Source organism: Pituophis catenifer, unplaced genomic scaffold (genome assembly GCF_029215685.1).
Source record: "Pituophis catenifer annectens isolate HBS135680 unplaced genomic scaffold, rPitCat1.0.hap2 SCAF_1, whole genome shotgun sequence".
Taxonomy (NCBI): Eukaryota; Metazoa; Chordata; class Lepidosauria; order Squamata; family Colubridae; genus Pituophis; species Pituophis catenifer.
In genome coordinates this window covers 54,020,676-54,039,528 of record NW_027256881.1, presented here as the reverse complement: position 1 = coordinate 54,039,528, position 18,853 = coordinate 54,020,676, and positions in this window count along the sequence as shown.

The window sequence follows — 18,853 nt, the reverse complement described above, 5'->3', positions numbered from 1 at the left end:
TTCATTTAGTCATGGATTGCTGAATCAGCCCAACTTTTTTGAATTGGCATGAAACATCTGATAAACAAACCACATGAGCTGTTTCACACAGCATGCTAGATTAAAACAGGATTAAGCAGATAGTGATTCAGCGGTTGTGTAAATTTAACTGTTGACACACCCTAATTAATCCTTATTGGAATACCTCCAAAGATATACAATAAAGGCTGCTAAAGCTGATCTATTTTATATTCCAGTGATAAGAAAGCAACATAAATCTACCGATCATTTATTTTTCAAAAGAATAAAAATTGGTTGAAAGTCTCTAAAGCTTACAATATAATAACCAGATCCTATTTCTTTCCCAGTGAACTTAATCCTCTTCCCTATTCTCATATTACTGCATTTGAATCTGAAATGATAGCAGTTCCTTAATTCAGTACTCAGCACAAATTAAATTCCCCACATCATCCATAAATACCCACTGCAAGAGATAAGGGAGTTATATGCTTATCGGAGTAATCTTGAATGTGACCTTCTATTCTCATGTGCTTGGAAAAAAAAAATCCATTTTAGGCTGACTTCATTCAAAATATGCAGTGTTGGCTATCATGCCTGTGATATAAACAGTGCAGATTCTGAAGGTCTCTTTGCGGCACCTAGGGATCAGCAATAAAAACAAATCAAAAAATTGATTTGTATATTAACTGAACTCAGAGCACTGGCAGAAGATCTATGCAGGTGATTTCAGATGTAAAAATCCTGTCAAGTGACTGCTGGGAAGGAAAAATTTATTTTCTGGCAGAGCTGTCCAGGTCTGATTTTTAAAGAGTTGTAATATTGCAAAGCTTCAGCCCAACCACCAAACCTTTCCATTTGTGAATTTCAGAGCTGTGTGCAGCTGGTTTATGTGCACAGACATATTAACACAATATGTGTGTGGATATTAGAATAGAATAGAATAGAATTTTTTATTGGCCCAGTGTGATTGGACACAGAAGGAATTTGTCTTGGTGCATATGCTCTCAGTGTACATAAAAAAAAAGATACATTCATCAAGAATCATAAGGTACAATACTTAATGATAGTCACAAATAAGCAATCAGGAAACAATATCAATATAAATCTTAAGGATACAAGCAACAAAGTTACAGTCATACAGTCATAAGTGAAAGGAGATGGGTGGTGGGAACGATATGTTGGAAGAAATATCCTTCTGGGTTCAGCTCCAAGTGGGAAAAAGACACTGGAAACATGGAGACTGCTTGGAAAAATGGTTTAATGATGGACAGGATCACATGGCTTGAGTCCCTGAACAGAAAAGGCAGATACAGCGAGTCTCCGGGTTTTATGCTCTCTCTGGCTTTGAACTTCCTGGGGCCCAGAAAGAGTATCCTGATTGGTTGTCAGACTCCAGGAGGTGGGGGTCTTAGCTAGCCTTGCTGGCTGATGTAATCTTCCCAGGTGCCATGTGGTGAGTTTCTGTCCTAGATGGGTCCCATTGTCTTGCAGATGAGGTCCATTGACAAAGATTGAGTTTCTGCCTCTGGTCCATTAACAAAAGGGTGGGGGCAGGAAGGTGGGAGCTGCTTTGTCTTTAAAACATACTTCTCCATTTCTCATCCAGGGAAACATAATATTCTGCCTTTTTAATATTTCCCAAAATATTTCATTCTTCTAGGAAAGGGGTGGGTGCTAACTTCCTACAGATGAGAAGATTAATAGTAGTGCAGACTTAGTAAATAGTTTGACAGTGTTGAGGGAATTATTTGTTTAGCAGAGTGATGGCGTTCAGGAAAAAAACTGTTCTTGTTGTCTAGTTGTTCTGGTGTGCAGTGTTCTATAATTACTGGATGACAATATTGAATGACAATTTGTGGAGATATACAAAGGCTTTCCCAAGCGGTTAATATGGGCTGCAAACACTTGCCCTCCCCCACCCCAGCACTTGAGTTACAGTGCAACTCCTTGGTTCCATCTTGTGGTCATCGAGGTTCTTGCAGCCTAGTACAATGTAAAAGTCTGTGGACTTCAACTCACAGAATTCCCTAACTAGCATGATGGGAGTTGAAGTCTAAACATCTCAAAATTTGAAAACACTGAACTAGATGAATCTCAGTTTGACAAAGTGCTTGGACAAGAGGCATCATCTTGAAGGAAAAGCTTTGCATTATCTTGAAGATTTTCTGATACAAACTTTAATAACTAGGGCCCATATTCATGTCATTGATGTCACAGCCTATCTTAAAGGCTGCTAGATATGTTGTTGGTATTATTTCCTCCTCCTCCATCTCCATCTCCATCATCCCATTTTGATGCATTCACTCATTAAATGTAGTGAACTAGGATCCATTTGATAAGAGTTATTGCTCAAGAGGTATAGAAAACTGTAACAAATACCTCTGCTACCTGCAATGAGAGGTTATGTTTAAGAAAGAAGCCAGCATTCCTCAGACTTCAGAGAATATCTCATGACTAGCAGAGGAGATTTAATTTTGAATAAGTAATTGTGATAAGTCAGATAGTTACCTGGGATAGCTCTGCCCAGAGGACAGGAGTTAGAGATCTCATCATTTGCCTGATTTGCCTGTGATTTTCCACTTCATGTGACTCGTTTTATCCAGTTGACAAATCTATTAACTTTTTTCATAAAACACACATTTAAATCTTCCCTTAAACGTTTGACAACAATGCACTGTCTAAGGAGGCATTTGACGGAAATACAAATGTGAGTTCATTATTGTCACATGAAGAAATGGGAACCCATCCGTGAAAATAAAATGCCTTAGAAGATGAAAGAGGGAGGGAAGGAGGTGGTGTCATGTTGGGCAGTTTTGCATGGTTTCCTGGCATAGTGGCAGCAATGAGGTCATGGGCAAAGGCTGGGAATGGCATCTGTCTAGATCAGGGGTCTCCAACCTTGGCAACTTTAAGCCTGGTGGACTTCAACATCCAGAATTCCCCAGCCAACTTTGCCAGATGGAGAATTCTGGGAGTTGAAGTCCGCCAGGCTTAAAGTTGCCAAGGTTGGAGACCCCTGGTCTAGATATGGCATACATCCCCCTCCCCACTCAACACTGGGTGCTGCCTCCCTTGCCATTTTGGTTTTGACTATAACAGATACAGTACCTGACCTCTACAAGCAGCTGCTCACACAATGCCCAGTCAGTGTTTTCCAAAGCATGAGTCAGGTCTTTGATGGCTTGCTTCTTAGTGTGTGCTCACTGATTTTGTGAAACAGCACAAGGCCTCTTCCAAAATGCTTTTGTAAGACAAAGTTAAGACTCTAAAAAAAGAACTTATCTTTTTTTTAATGTCTCTTTCTTTCCCTCTCTCTGTGCAGAAAGCCAATGGTATTGGAAAATTGAAAAAGATGTCATTTATATGATGACATCATGGCTCTGCCCTTGATCACTCTGCATTCAGAGAAAGTTTAATTAAATGTGGACTATTCATCACAGTATGCATGTGGATACTTCTATGTGATCAGGAATTTGCTGGCATCCCCTGCCTGTTTAATGTGTTCAGTAAACACTGTTATTGTAAGGGGGGAGGGGAAGGGAATAATCAGTCAGTTGCTGATAAAAGAGTAGGAATGTGCACACAACAGAAATGTAAAGGCTTTCCACCTTTTTCCTATCTGTAACAGCTGCATAATGGATAGAAACATTCCCTCCCATTGTACCTTTCCTCTACCAAAAAGCGCTTTAGTTGCTGACCTCATTTGTCCCTGGTCCTAGTGAAACACCTTGAAGGGGTTGTACTGTTTCCATCAGTAATAACATTGATCTTTCTGTACTCTTCTGTCTCATGGCATTTGTATTCTCCCTCCATCGCCTTCCCTTTCAGAACTGCAAGTCAGACTTTTAGGAAGTATAATGGACTTATCACTGTATATTCATATAAATGTTAGATGTCAAAAGCTTCTCAGGAGAAGAAGCAACCATTCTTGCTACATTTCTTGACCTCCAATCCTCCCTCAGTTAAGACAGTGACCCTCTTAGCTCCTCAGACTGTGCTGTGCAAGGGAATAAAACCTTGGTTGCCACTTCCTTTCCATGAGCAGCAATGAAATTCACACTCTTAACTGGAGGTTTCTGTGAAATAAGTCTGAAGACATTCCACAGAATATACCATTGGAAAGAGTGACAAAGTGAGCAGTGCCCTCCCGCCCTTTTTCCAGTGAAATACATTGATGGACATATACTGTGACGTCACAATGACATTTGGTATGAAGGTAGCTTTGGGAGCAGGTCAAGTAAGATGATGGATATTGATCTGGAGAAACTTTCCAAGGGATAGAAGATTTCTCTTGTTTAATGGAAAGAGAAATATTGTTTATGGCCAAGTTAATGCTCAGGTACAGCAAGTCAAAAGCTAGCAAGCAACAGCAGCAAAGAAGAAATATTTGGAGACTCTTCCCGTCCCCTGGAGATGGTGGGGCGGAAGTCTGCAGTAAGTCACAGGTTTCACATCAAAGTTATCATATGCAGAAGGAATATGATGATGAAAGGCAAATAGCAGAGAAAAGTAACTTCAAATGTGTGCATTCCATAATGGCTGTTTATGGGAAGAATATGCTGGTGCCTTTCAAGACAGACAGGAAGACAGACAGACATGTGTGACATAAGTGGCATATTTCCAACAGTAGTGGTGAAATAAGAATATTCTGCATTTACCTGGAAGGAAAACTAAAAGGATCTTTTCCCTTAGATAATTGAGAGTATGGTAATAAACAAAGGTGTGATTTTCTTTTTTCAGGGAAAAAGAATTCCTTGCATATTTCTCTTGTGTTGTTGTATCTTTCCTCTCCCAATGCAATGTTTCTGATAAGAAAAAAGATGAAAGAGTTAAAAAAGAAGAGATGTGAGGGTACCTACTCTAAAAGTTATGTCTGAGTCAGAGCAATTGCATAATAATTGCCTCATGTAGAAGCATTTTACTGCTTTTTTCCACAAAGGTTTTACATTGCAGGGAATTGGAATATAGAATTGCTCTGCAAATTCATAACAATTAGCAGAATGGCGATGAATTATCTACATTGAAATCATTTTCACTCCACCAAGATCAACCTTACTTCAATCTAGATGCCCTCCAAATACGTTGGACTTCAACTGTCTTCATTCCTAATCTACATGCAGTGCTTTCTAGAACTTTTTTGTTTCAACACATTTGGAATACATTGCTTTGAAAATCCACTGAAAATTATTTTGGGGTCTGCTCATATCCATAAAGTTGGCTTTACTTTCTGTTCCAATCTTATTAATCTCAGCCATGATGTCAAGCTGAAGAAATTTCCCAAGATATCTGCGGGCAGGTGACTGTAGGATTTGAATTGGACAACCTCACTTCAAGTATTTCCATTTTCCATTAGCCTTTTTGCCCTTTAATTGCCATTTTGTGAGAAAGACATAGAGTATGTTTTTGCAGCAGTCATATAAGCACCCTTGTAAATGGCCTATCGCTTAATCAGTTTAGTTGCATAGTTATGAATAACAGTAGGTTGCACTCCCTTTCTGATACTGGCTTGTACTGGCTGTGGTTGCTAGGCAACCAGCATGCATTTTCCATCCATTGGAGCTGGCAAAATGGCCACCTAGCATGGTTGCCTTTACAACAGAGTGTCTCTAAAGGATGGAGCACTACTAAGGAAGTTAAATAATCCAGGTTAAGAGTTCTTAATGATAAAAATTCTCATGCCAATGATTTCATCTAACTATAGCACTAATATAGCATCCAGAAAGTGAAGCTGAAACATTAAAATGCCAGTAATCCAAAACAGCTCTTCTACATCAAGGTAATGATGTAGGCCAATGCAAAACATCAGTGGTTCCAGGAAAGAAATTCAGATCATGTTTCACAATCTGGAATTTTTCAGATGCTTTGGCTGGAATAAGAACAAGCTCTATAGCTGACACATCTAGAGAGTGCCAAATAAGGCTGAAGTAACTTGGGGAAATGACTGGGGAATGCAGCAGTCAAGAGAGCCATGTAGATGAATGATTAAGGAAGGAGGCTGGCAAGTTTGTGTATAAGAGATGATAAGATGACATAACCTAAATAGAAGCTAGAAAAATGCAGGTCTAAGATACAGGCTCTGAGTTTGCTCAGGCATAAATGTAGGCCAAGCCTGCATTTTACATGAGGTAAATTAGTAGGTTTCTGGGCTGCTGGATTTCTGTGTTACAACCTTGAGAGGCATCTCAGGGGGCACTTTGAACAGATGATTGCATGGAGCCCAGAAAATCTCTGCAATATGCAGCCTTTCAAATATCACATATAACGCCAAGCGTGGTACTGCCATTTAATCAGAGTGTCTTATTTGTGGTATTGTAACTAAACTGGACATGCATTTGGCATAAGTACACAAAGCTTTTTTAAGTTCATTATGTCTCCTGAATGGGTAAAAATGCTGCCCAGTTTGATTTCATTTAGTGACAGATTTGTTTGACGTTACCACGTTCTGCCAGTGTCTTTTATACATGGTTGATCATTCTGCTTGGATTTTCTCATTCCTATAAATAGTTTATTTGTGTAGTTCAGAATGAGCACAACTGGTGTGGCGTCTTCTGAAAACTTTCTTAATATTACTAAAAGTTAGCAAATGCCAAATAGAGCACATAGCTATGGAAACAGATTATCAGTTCTTCAAATGCCCGGTTCACACTGAATTGCAAAAAACAAATGTATAATTCTATACAATACAATGCTTAGTCATCTTTTGCAACTCAACAGTTACTGGATCCTTGGTGACACATAATCAAAAACAGATTATCTGCCTTGAATCCAAGTGATTTTCAACTCTTTTCCAATAAGCAAATCCATACACACCCAAAAGTTCCTGACTTTGAGACAAAATATCTAAAACTGTAGTCTAAGACAGCGGTCGCCAGCTGGTGGTCTGTGAGAAAATTTTGGTGGTCTGCAGAAAAATTATTTGCATTTTTTATATTGCACTAAATCAGAGGTCCTCAAACTATGGCCCCTGGGCTGGATACGTGCAATGAACGTTTGTGTTGCTGCAGAGCAGTGGTGGGTTTCAAATTTTTTTACTACCGGTTCTATGGGTGTGGCTTGGTGGTAATGGCAGGGGAAGGATACTGTAAAATCTCCATTCCCACCCCACTCCAGGGGAAGGTTACTGCAAAATCCCCATTTCCTCCCAATCAGCTGGGATTTGGGAGGCAGAGAATAGATGGGGCGGGGCCAATCAGAATTTTTACTACCGGTTCTCTAAACTACTCAAAATTTCCGCTACCGGTTCTCCGGAACTGGTCAGAACCTGCTGAAACCCACCTCTGGTGCAGAGACATTCCCCCTTCGGGGTCTTTTTGTGTGGGTTGGAGGGGGGAAGAAATTCCAACTTAGGGTCTGCTTCAGCCTCGTAGTGCGGGGCTTTGGCGAAGGCTGGAGGGAAGTGCCGCTGGTGGCGAAGAGCCGGAAGGCCTTGTACCAGTGGGACAGCATCATGGTCTGGAACTGGCTGACCATCTCAGCCTGCTGAGCCTCCAGGCGCTGGTACCTGGCCTTGCACTCCCACAGGTCTTCCTCTGCTTGGAAAGCCTATGCTCGTAGTCCTCAGTGAGGTGCTTGTGCTGGAGTCTCCTTCTCGGTCAGATCCAATTTGAACTGAGCCAACTCTCTCTCATGGTGGCTGCTTCCTGTTGGGGCCCTAAGGAGCCCGAGTGGGGAGGCGAGGAGTGGCTGGCAGGGGAGGGGCGAGTAGAAGCCAGCGAGGCACCCCTCGACATGAGTGACATTGAGTTGGCCATGCCCACCCAGTCACTTGACACCTAGCCACGCCCTTCCAGCCAGTCATTAGGCAGATCACATTAGTAGTCCACGGGATTTAAAATTATGAATTTAGTGGTCCTTGAGGTCCGAAAGGTTGGTGACCCCTGATCTAAGAAGTGCATGCATTTCCTGTCTTGCAGACTTCAACTTTTAAAACAGGCCTTGATTTGAAATGTCTGTTCCATCTCCCTGTACTCAGTCTGAGCCTAGTCAGTCAGATTAATCTCTCAGCAACCTTCTTTCAGTGCAGTACTTGAAAATCAAGAAGAAAGGATCCCAATCAGATACCATCTCAGAAGAAAGGCTCAGGCTGATCAAAAGAAAGTCACTGAACACAAGTGCTTCTAAATAAAGAAGCATTTTTGTGCACTATGTACTGTATCAGGTTTAAATAGGACATTTGCCATTAATTTTATTTCTTTGTGTATATGTTTAGCAAAACAGCATTTAATTATATATGTTAATAGATCACAGAATATATTTGCATGTTTAGATCTCTTTATATAAAAGAAAGTTGAATTAGATGATAAAAAGAAAAACATACAAAGCTATTCACAGTTCATTGTTTATAAATAATACCTCGTACTTGACTAGTGGGTAATCTTATGTTAATTAATATTTGAAGGTGATAGGAAGTGGTGAAAACAAGACTTGATGTGCCCTACCTGTAGAAAGGGAAGTGGACAACATTACCTGGTAACCCAGTACTGTGATCACAACAACATCATTTGAGAAACAGTAGTGTATTCTTCCCCACATTTACCGTATTTATTTAGAAAACTTATACTGCCGCGAGCGCACATGGTGACTCAAGGTGACTTACAATGATATAAAGACACCATATAAAAGAAATAAAAAGAATAAAAAGAAAAAAAAATAATAACCCCCCCATCACAGCAACAACACTAATTCATACTAGCCGTTTATCCATCCCACTCTGGATTCCCCAGGCCCACTGACAGAACCACGTCTTCAGGGCCTTCCGAAAGTGTGTTAGAGTGTGGGCCAATCTAATCTCGGGGTTGGGGAATGATGTTTCAGAGAGAGGGAGCCATATGGAGAATTCCATCAGATGTATCTTCTTAGGGGACGGGACCCGCAACATTGTTCTTACTGTAGGACAGGCACACATTCTTTTCTCTTCTTAAGAATATAAGAAGAACCCTTAGCTGAATTAGTTCAATTAGTTCAAGGCCCATCTTTGGCTTCTCACACATAATAGCCATAGTAGTCAACTGTGTTTCCATTTTAAGCCAAAAATGGAAACATATCCCTCGCTCACCATTGCTGATGGGCCGTTATTATTTGGGGGGGGCTGCCCAACCCAGTGGAAACACTGAATCTTCAAGACTAATATCCCCTGATAGATTTGTTCTCCATGAATGCATTCAGTTCCCTTCTAAAGTCATCCATTAGTGGCCATCACTGTATCTTGGGCTAATGCATTTCACATGTGCTATGTGAATGCTTCCCTTGCTGTTTTAAGGCTCTTTCCAGTCAGCATTAATTGGAGATCCCTAGTCCTAGTGATTAGAGATAAGAAGAAAAACTTCCTAGTCACTTTCTACATGCCATGAATGCTTTCATACACCTTGATTTTGCCTTCCTGACACCTTTTCTAAGCAAAAGAATTAAAGATTGTTACGATATTTTCAGGATCAGACTCAATAAATGAATTAAGAATTAGATATTCAAATAAAGCACTGTTTATTTACAGAAGGCATTCTATATTCACTGAATAATCACAGATAGAAGCGCAGAAAGAATGCATACAGCTCCTTATATATACATGGGGTGGAGCTAGATATGGGAGTGGTTAAATATGAATATATTAAGTAGTGAAGAATAAGTTAACCCCTGATATCCTGGTCATGTACTATTTACATAATAAAGAATAAGGCATTTACTTGTGACAAAGATGTTCTAGCTTTCTCTAGTACTCAGTCCCCCTAATTATTTTCGCTGTTATCCTTTGCACGTTTTTCAGTCTTATTACATCCCTTTTTCAAATGGAGATCTGATTAACATTTGTAGCCAGATATTTTCCTCATTTATTTATTTAGATAACAAGGCAAGGAAGCGGTGCAAATTGTGAGAGCTTCACCACTGGAAGCTTTCAAGAAGAGACTGGATTACTATCTGTCAGAAATGGTGTACATGGGTCTCCTGCTTCGGCGGGAGGGGGGAGGGGGGCTGGCCTAGATGAGCTACTGTGATGACCAGGGGTGAAATCTAAACATTTCCCCTACCGATTCTGTGGGTGTGGCTTAATTGGTGGGTGTGGCTTGGTGGTCAGGTGACCAGGTGGGCATGGCCAATAATAATAAATAATAAAAATAATAAACAAAGTACACAAAACAATAAGAGGTACCAAAAACAACTTTCACACTTTACGCACACACAACACAACACAACACAACTGACTCACATACAATGTAAAAGCAGCTGCACTTGACCCAAAATGGCCCCTGCAACAAAGGAGGAACCTCACACAGCCACAAAAAGCTCAAAAACCAACTTTCACACTGTTTCCACACTGACAGATCTATTAATTTATTTACATCTATTTTCAGAAAGACTTACTGTATGTCTGAATTCAGTTGAGATTTTTTTAAAAAAAGCAAAAATCTTTATGTTGCCTGCATTGAGAAGCTTTTCCAGCTTTAGTAAAAAATTGAATATAACAAAAACAAATAATCTGCTCAGTGGGAAACACAGTTGTATGGAATTATAAGGAGTCTGTACATCATTCTGGCTTCCATTCCCAGGTTTCCCCAAGAGTCCAGTGTTTCCTTTATTTCTATTGTGTAGGCTATTTTGCCAGCATTGCACATACAATCCCAAAATGCACGTTTACAGGGAAGGGAAATAGAAGAACCACAAAGGTTGAATAAATATAAAGCCTTTGAAGGAAATATGCAAGCTCCAGAAAAGAGCCTGGTGGTGGCCCTTTTGGAAAATGTATTTATTTTATTTATTTAGTTTGTCAAACATGTAGGAGATAACAGGAATAAGTATAAACATGGATATGAACACAGGAAATGGGTACGAATAAATGGGGACAGTAGGACAGAGACGGTAGGCACGCTGGTGCGCTTATGCACGCACCTTGGGGGATGCATAAATGGGATATAAATAAATAAATAAATATCAATAAATAACTATAAATAAATGGGGAGAACAGAGGTGAAATGGAGTGTCTCATGTCCAATCTAAGAAGCTTTCCACAGAGTAGCATTTTGTTATGGATCCTTCTTTTTCTTTTACAGGATTAGGAGTCTTTGAGCAGCTGAGCAATTTCCACCGCTATGAACTTTTAACTAACCTCGATTAGCTGAAGTACTTAATCTTTGCTCTCATTTGCCCTTGCAAAACTGAACTTTTTATTTGTTTGATTTTTTTTTCTTTCAAGGAGACCCAGATTATATTGTATTTGATCAATCTAATGGCTCCAGTCCTTCTTTCGTTAAAGTAAACAAGCCTCGTGCTCTTAATATTTGTTCAAGAAATCTTTTTTTGATCTCCATTATTATAAACTTCACTGATGTCCTTCAAGGCCTTTCAAGGATGAAATTATCCTTTGTTGGGAAAATAAAAGGATGCAACAAGCATGAGGTCTATTCATTATTTTATTTCTTTCAAAGCCTGCCTGCTCTCCAAAGGAGGGTTAATTGCATAGATGTTGCTAGATTCAGAAGTTATATTTCTGCATAACTTAATGGAAATGAACATGTATTAAAATTGCATGCACACATAGAGTATTATCTCCTGCTTGAGCAGGGGGTTGGACTAGATGACCTATAAAGTCCCTTCCAACTCTGTTAATCTGTAATCTAATCTATTAACCATCCAGACTATTTTCACATTTATTGCTGACTTCTTTTTTGATTCTAACATTTGATCCCATTCTTTCAGTTCTCAAGAGAGTAATCCTGATGACTGGCAAACAGAGTGAGAGTCCTGACTCCCTTTATATGTTTTATCTCTAACATTCTGTTGCGTTGGAAAGAATAACAAGGTGGGGAAAACAAAGCAGAACAGTTTCTGCAATTCCTTGTGACCTCTTTACCAGCAGTGGCAATAGGACACATCTGTGCTTTCTTCTGTGATAGAAAGTAATGTGCTGAATCTCTTTGCATGTTTCTCCTCTCCCCTTGTGTGTTTTATGTGTATTTCAGTGTGTGTGTGTATACATTGTTCTGGAGTGCGTGTCTTAGAACAGTCTGCAGTTATTCCAAACTGCTGCCCAGATGATTTATCTTAAGTGTGCATTGGAGGCAACACATTTCGCTGCATTCTCCAATCAGATCCAGCACATTGTCAACCTCTTTTGCTGGCTTCTCCACCTCCACCCCAGTTCAGTTTTCAGGGATTTATTCTGCTGGCTGACACAGTCCTCCTTAGACCCTCCACATTATTTCTTTATAACATTCCATTGGTGGAAAATCATACAATGCTAACACAAACAGATGCAATTGAATATAATGAAATTTAGAAGTCCATCTTCAACAAAAATTGAAATCATTTTCTAAACTCCATTAAGCTTCATTGTATGTTATAAAACATAATTGTGCTGCAAATCATGTTAGTATCAGTTCTATGACAGAAAAGTTGTTGTACAGCATGAAGCTTATAAAAGTCTTGTATTAAATAATATTCTTAATTACTAGTCACTTGCTTTCTTTGAAGAAGTGCCGAGTTGGGTTACAATAGCTTGCAATCCTAAATATTGACTGCATGAAGGACATTTTCTGATCTTGCCAACACACATATCTGTTCTTGACTTGTTCCTTTTTCCTGTTTAACATATGAATAAGGTCTATAACAAACAATGAGCAAAACTCTTTACAATCTAAAAGGCTTAAAACAATATTGGCTATAAAGAGAGAAAAAACAAATAATAAGAATAATTTTAACAAAAGCCCAGAGAGGGAGCTAAACATACATCCCCAAAATGAAACCATTCAAATAGTTATGTTCATTTAGTGGAACATGCCTGGATGAGCTTAAAAATAAGAGAAATGTAAAGCAGACCTGGATCTTTTATTTTTATCCACCCCTTTCCTATTATTTTGTTTTAAACGTTGTTTATTAGTACTTTAAATGGCAGTCAGGCTAAATGCAAGAATTCCTGCATACCAACATATCTACAATACTATTTCCTTTCATGCTAAACAGTGTCATGTGAAACACAGAAAGGAAGTATGGAATTGTAAGCCCCAAAATTGAAAGCATGACACAAGAAACAAACTACATCTAATTTAAATCAACATCATTCATCATTCCTCTTTTATACTTTCTAACCTTGCAAACAATCCTTGCTTGCATTATATTTCGTACACCTCTTCATTCTTGGCCTTTTGTTCTTTAAACTTCTCATCTCTTTCTCTCTCTGAGATTCTATCCAACCATAACTTTTTCAATTTTCCCTTTCCCCTCAATCCATTCACTCTTTCTATCAGGTGTTTATTTTGTGATTTAATCCTCATTCTTTGTATATGACCCAACCCACTCCTTTCATACTATTCGGCCTTTTGTATCTACCCACCTGCATGCAGCATTCTTTGCATCCTCTTTCGGTTCAATCTGTTGAGGCAGAAGCTTCAACAGAAATCTGTCAATAACTTTTTCAACTAACATTTATATATAAAATATTTTTTTTATTTATTAGTCAGAAAAGGTGCTAACAGACCTGTGACTTTCTACTACCAAACATTGCTCTCCTCTTACATTATCTACTTCTTCATGCAGGACTCAATTTGCCTCTTTCTGTGGTTATTCTTCTTTCAGTTTTTTCAGTCCTTTTTTTTTTTTCCAAATCCACTCCCCCCCCCAATCTATGGTATGGTGTTGGCAACCATGGGCTTGGAATTTCTCATTGAGTTCTTCATTAATTCTCTAAATTTTTCATGAGCAACTGAATCATATTTTTAGATTTAGTTTGCTGGGCATAAGCTTAAATCATATATTTGAAACAAACATGTACTTTATCTAAAATACCAAACAGCACCATTCTTGCTCACTCAAGGGTTTCCAAATGGCCTAATCACTTTTTTCTGTACTGTCATCTTTTTCCCACCCATCCATTCATGTCATCTATCAGAATAAATTTTCCTCGGGTTTGCATTTCTTCATAATGTTGCACGATTGCAAAACCCATCTTTTCCCCCCTCCATTATCACCATTCACTGGAGCGTAACACGCATCTGTCACCTGCAAATGGATTTCTTCTTTCATATGTACCCACAAATCCTAAATGACACCAATTTATGCATTCTGACATATATTTTAGTTCTTTCATGGCTAATTAAATTTAAGTATTCATGTCCCTTCAGAACACACACAGGAAGTGAGAGAATAGCTATGCACATGAAATCCTACTCACATAATTATCAGAATCAAAATATGTAGGCGAGAAGAGTTCAGTGTATTTTATAATGGAAATATAGTCCACATCTCCTATTTACCTCTCTTGAACTAGACAAGCATATTCTCTCTCACTTTGAAATAAAATTATTTGGGCTTAAGGAAGTGTTATCAAATTCTAAAAATAAATTAAGTAAATGTGGTATCTTGCCAATCTCCCTGTTTTCTCATTATTCATTAAGCACAAAGTGATCTCTGCTCATGATAGATTGGATTACATCTGTTTGTCATAGAGACTGTTGAAGGAGGAAATAAATCACCATTCTGGAGACCCTCTGTGAAGATACGTATATGCCAAAAATGATAACTCATGACTTTTAATTAAACATAAATCGTAGTGGGGTTTTTTTCCACTCCACATAGCAAGGAAGTTTCAGTTACTCAACTGGAAAAAAAATGAATCCGAGAAGTAGACTCTAGTCATCCCTTTATTGCTTGCAAAGATTGATCTAGTGTGATGCAGGAATCAATGGCAATAAAGAAGCCATAATATTAAACCATATTCCAGTTTAGTGATATGGGTGATCCAGGATTTTACATTAGTTTTACTGAGTATTTAGAGTTGGAAAACCAGGTATGAGAAGATTTATTGGACCATCTGCCTCCTTTTCTACACAAAGGCCTGCCTAACAAACAATCAATCTGCATACAGGATGCTCAGCCAGAAATGGAAGTTTTGCATAAAAAGAAGATATGGAAGAAAGCATTCAACTTTGTCATGATGTCCTTTTTAAAATAAAACAGAGATATGCTGCATAGATGATACAACTAGAAAGACTACAATTCTTCACTTTTTATTATTTAAAAGGTAAGATTTGTGATTTTTCAGGCATATTATTACATTAATAATCTACTTGATTGAGTAAACTGTCAGATTTTAAAAAAGAACCTAGAAATGATAGCCAATCAACATTTCCTGCTTGTTTGCTTTGCTTCAAACCAGGTATGGGAAATAACTGCCTAATTCTCCAAGATTCATTTTTAAAATGAGGAGAGAACATAGTTTGTGATGGAATCTACAGCTAAAGTCGGAGAGGAGTCAAAAGACTAGCAAGGTTGGAGTCCTTGCAGGAAAGGAAGCAATGGAGGCTTCCTGGGTGCCTTTAGCTGGCTGTTTCCAAGAGAATATACAGGTAGTTCTCAACTTACAGCCACAATTGTGCCAAAAATTTATGTCGCTAAGTGAGAAATTTGTTAAGTGAGTTTTGCCCCATTTTATGACTTTTCTTGCCACAGTTGTTAAGTGAATCACTGCAGTTGTTAAATTAGTAACATGTTTGTTAAGTGAAACTGGCTTCCCCATTGACTTTGCTTATCAGAAGGTTGCAAAAGGGGATCATGTGACCCCAGGACACTGCATAAATATGAACCCGTTACCAAGCATCCAAATGTAAATCAGATGACCATGGGGATGCTGCAATGGTCATAAGTTTGAAAAATGGTCATAAGTTACTTTTTTAGTGCCGTTGTAACTTTGAACGGTCACTAAGTGAACTGTTGTAAGTCGAGGACTACCTGTAGTTAGTCTGGCGAGATTCTTGTAAATAGGCAAGCAACAATAAAGAAGTAACTCTGATCAGCTCATCGTCTTGGTTCCATGCGCCTGGATGTTTGATAGCAAATTGTTCAGGAAAGAGGATAAATGTTCATGGTTGTACAGGTGAACAAATAGAGAAATGCATTGTAAACAGAAGTATACCAGATAGACGTGCAAACTGCATTATTGAAATTGAATGTGCCAAGTCATAAACCCTGGCAAGCAGTATTTTATTTGGCTCCAGTTTCGGTGTTTTATGAACTGCGTGAATGTAAATGCACCTTTTCATACTTAGCTACAAGCTGAATGAAAAGCATCTTTTTATAAAGTATAGATGAAAATCTTCAGTATATCAATTCTTTTGACACTTCGATAGTTTGGATTGACATACCTCTCTATATTATTGAATTGACTGTCTCAACATCCTATTTAATTCTGAATCTACCTTCATACTAGGCACAGAAAAAGTGGTTTATTCAAGGTTTGGAACAATGTTCATATCTTGTGTGGCATCATTCATAATACTATTTAACTGGCAGCCCCTCCCCCAGACTAGCTCATGTCACAAAAGAGATGGTATTCTTTGCTATAGTGAGGAAAGCATCCGGTTTCCAAATTTCCATTGCTAAGCATGGCAGTTAAGTGAGTTGTGCCCCATTTTATGACCTTTTTACCATAGTTGATAAGTGAATCATACGTTTGTTAAAGGAATCTGGCTTCCCCCATTGACTTTGCTTGTTGGAAGCCAGCTGTGAAGGTTTCAAAGGTGATCAGCTGATCCTGGGACACTGCAACTGCCTCTAAGCAAGATGGGCAGCAAACAAATTTAATAAATAAAAAATAAAGGCCAATTGCCAAGTACAGGAATTTTGATTACGTGACCATAGGTATGTTGTGAAAAACAGTCACAAGTCCTTTTTTTTCAATGGCATAACTTTGAATGGCCACTAAACCATGGTTGTAAGTTGAGGACTACCTGTATTTATATAGTCAGAGAGGCAAAAGCTACACAAGTGCAGCAAAGATTTCTTTAAAAAAATTGATTACATTTGAAATTGTAATTTGATTAAATGCATGAGTAGAGATAAATTATATTACATTTAATATTTAGTATCAGACGGCATCAACCCAAGCTTATTCTCTTTCTTTGCCCACCCCACCATTTTTATTTATTTATTTATTTTGCATGGCAATTCCAACATGCCACCCAAGGCTGGAGGGAATTGTGCACTTCTACTGTAATACTGAAAATTCTAAAAACTAAATGAATCTGGTGATCATTCTTGCTAAAGGAAGGCTGATGTGGAAACCCAGGGAAAATGCTACGTAGTTGTTTCCATATCTAGTGCACTACAAAATAAAGCACTGTGGATTCTCGCTTTAAAACTAAAATGTTTTTTTTTCCTAATAATAACAGTAAGAGAGTTGGAAGAGCCTTGGAGGTCATCTAGTCCAACCCTCATGCAGACCTATAGTAGGGATTCGAACCGCCAATTTTTCTGATCGACAAACTCAGCATCTTAGCCACTGAGCTACCTAGCCAGGTGTCTTCATGGACATATTGTCTTATTATTGACATAGTGTCCTAGTGTCTCCATGGACATATTCCCGGCAGCCCTACAGAAGTGTTTCCCTTTTCCAGGACATTTCACTGCCCATCCTACTACACATCATTGAGATGTCTGTTAGCCAGAATGCAGCCAGATCTGACCAGTTTAGCTCCAGGATGACCAGGAGAAATGGCTATCTCTTGAGCACTTCAACTTCAGTCATTTAAATGTGGATTCTGGTTAAGGAACAGCTGTAAAACCTGCAAGTTAGTGTTGGTGCAACACCATCATAGTTCAATCACACATTGTGTTTAACATTATTGTTTAAAGACATCCACTGTAGTTTCCCTAACATAGGTGACCTTTCCAAATGCATGTACTTCAGCTCTCCAAATTCCCCAACCCCCATTGCTGAGAATTCTAGGAACTGAAGTGCATGCAGCCGAAGAAGGTGGCGCCCTCAACGCGATCTGTGAACTCCCTCATCTGGTGAAATTAAGAATATCTACACTCATGGATACAAAGCTTGTATGAATGGATTAAAAAAAAAACAACAGATGAGAATAGCAGATTTATATGCAGAAGGTCCCGCAAATCCAATTTCTGGAGGGTAGAAAAGACCTCTTGAGAACTGCTGCCCGTTGGTGACATCAATACAGAGCTGCCCACCTCACTTCTGAGAAAGAAATGAAAAAGCAACTCTTTTGTTCTTTTTGTCCCTTCTCGTGGGAAAACAATTCGGCAGCACCAAAGCACACATTCGAAACACACCCTGTTCCTTTCTCCCAAACGCTAAAAATAATTCCTATTTTGGAGAGACGGAAGCCAAACACAAAAATCACCCGGTTTAGCAATTGATGGCCCTGCAACGCTGCAAACTCCGCCCACTTTCCCAAGGATTATTATTCCCGGTTTAGGAAACTAAAAATAGGAACCAGCCTGACCCATATCCCGCAGTTCCAGAGCAAAATAAAATAAAATAAAATAAAACGGGGGAGGGAAAGCATCGGCTTCCTCAAGGCAGCGCATTAACTATTGCTTCAGTCCTTGCAGTCTGCGCGCACCCGCGCATGTATTTGCGTATTTTACTGTATTTTTTTAATGGAAGCTTCAACGCAGCCGGTGGGAGGAATAAACGGGTTTTTCTGACGGAGGCGAAAGGTCCGCCTTTTCCGAGTGTACGAAAGCAGGTTACGGCGAGCGCTCGTAAAATCCATTATTATGAATGAAACGCCGTATCTGAATGCATCTTCCGGCGATTTTCCTCAAGGATCGTATTCTGCTTCTGCAGGAGACTCTGGCGTCGGCAAAGGCTCCGCTCACCCTTCCCAGAAGAATTATTTCTCACAGGGAGAGGGATGCTTTAAATACTTTTCCCTTTAAGCCCGTAGCCACGCATTAAAAAAAAAAAAAGAAGAAGAAGAAGAAGAAGAAGGTGGTTTGGGGGGGGGGCGGAGAGAGGGAGAAACCGGAGGAGGGCTTATGGCCAAACTTGGATCGACTGAGATCAGCGTTAGGTAACAAGGCGCACCAGCGGCAAGCCGGGCTCGTGCCGAAGATGATGCCA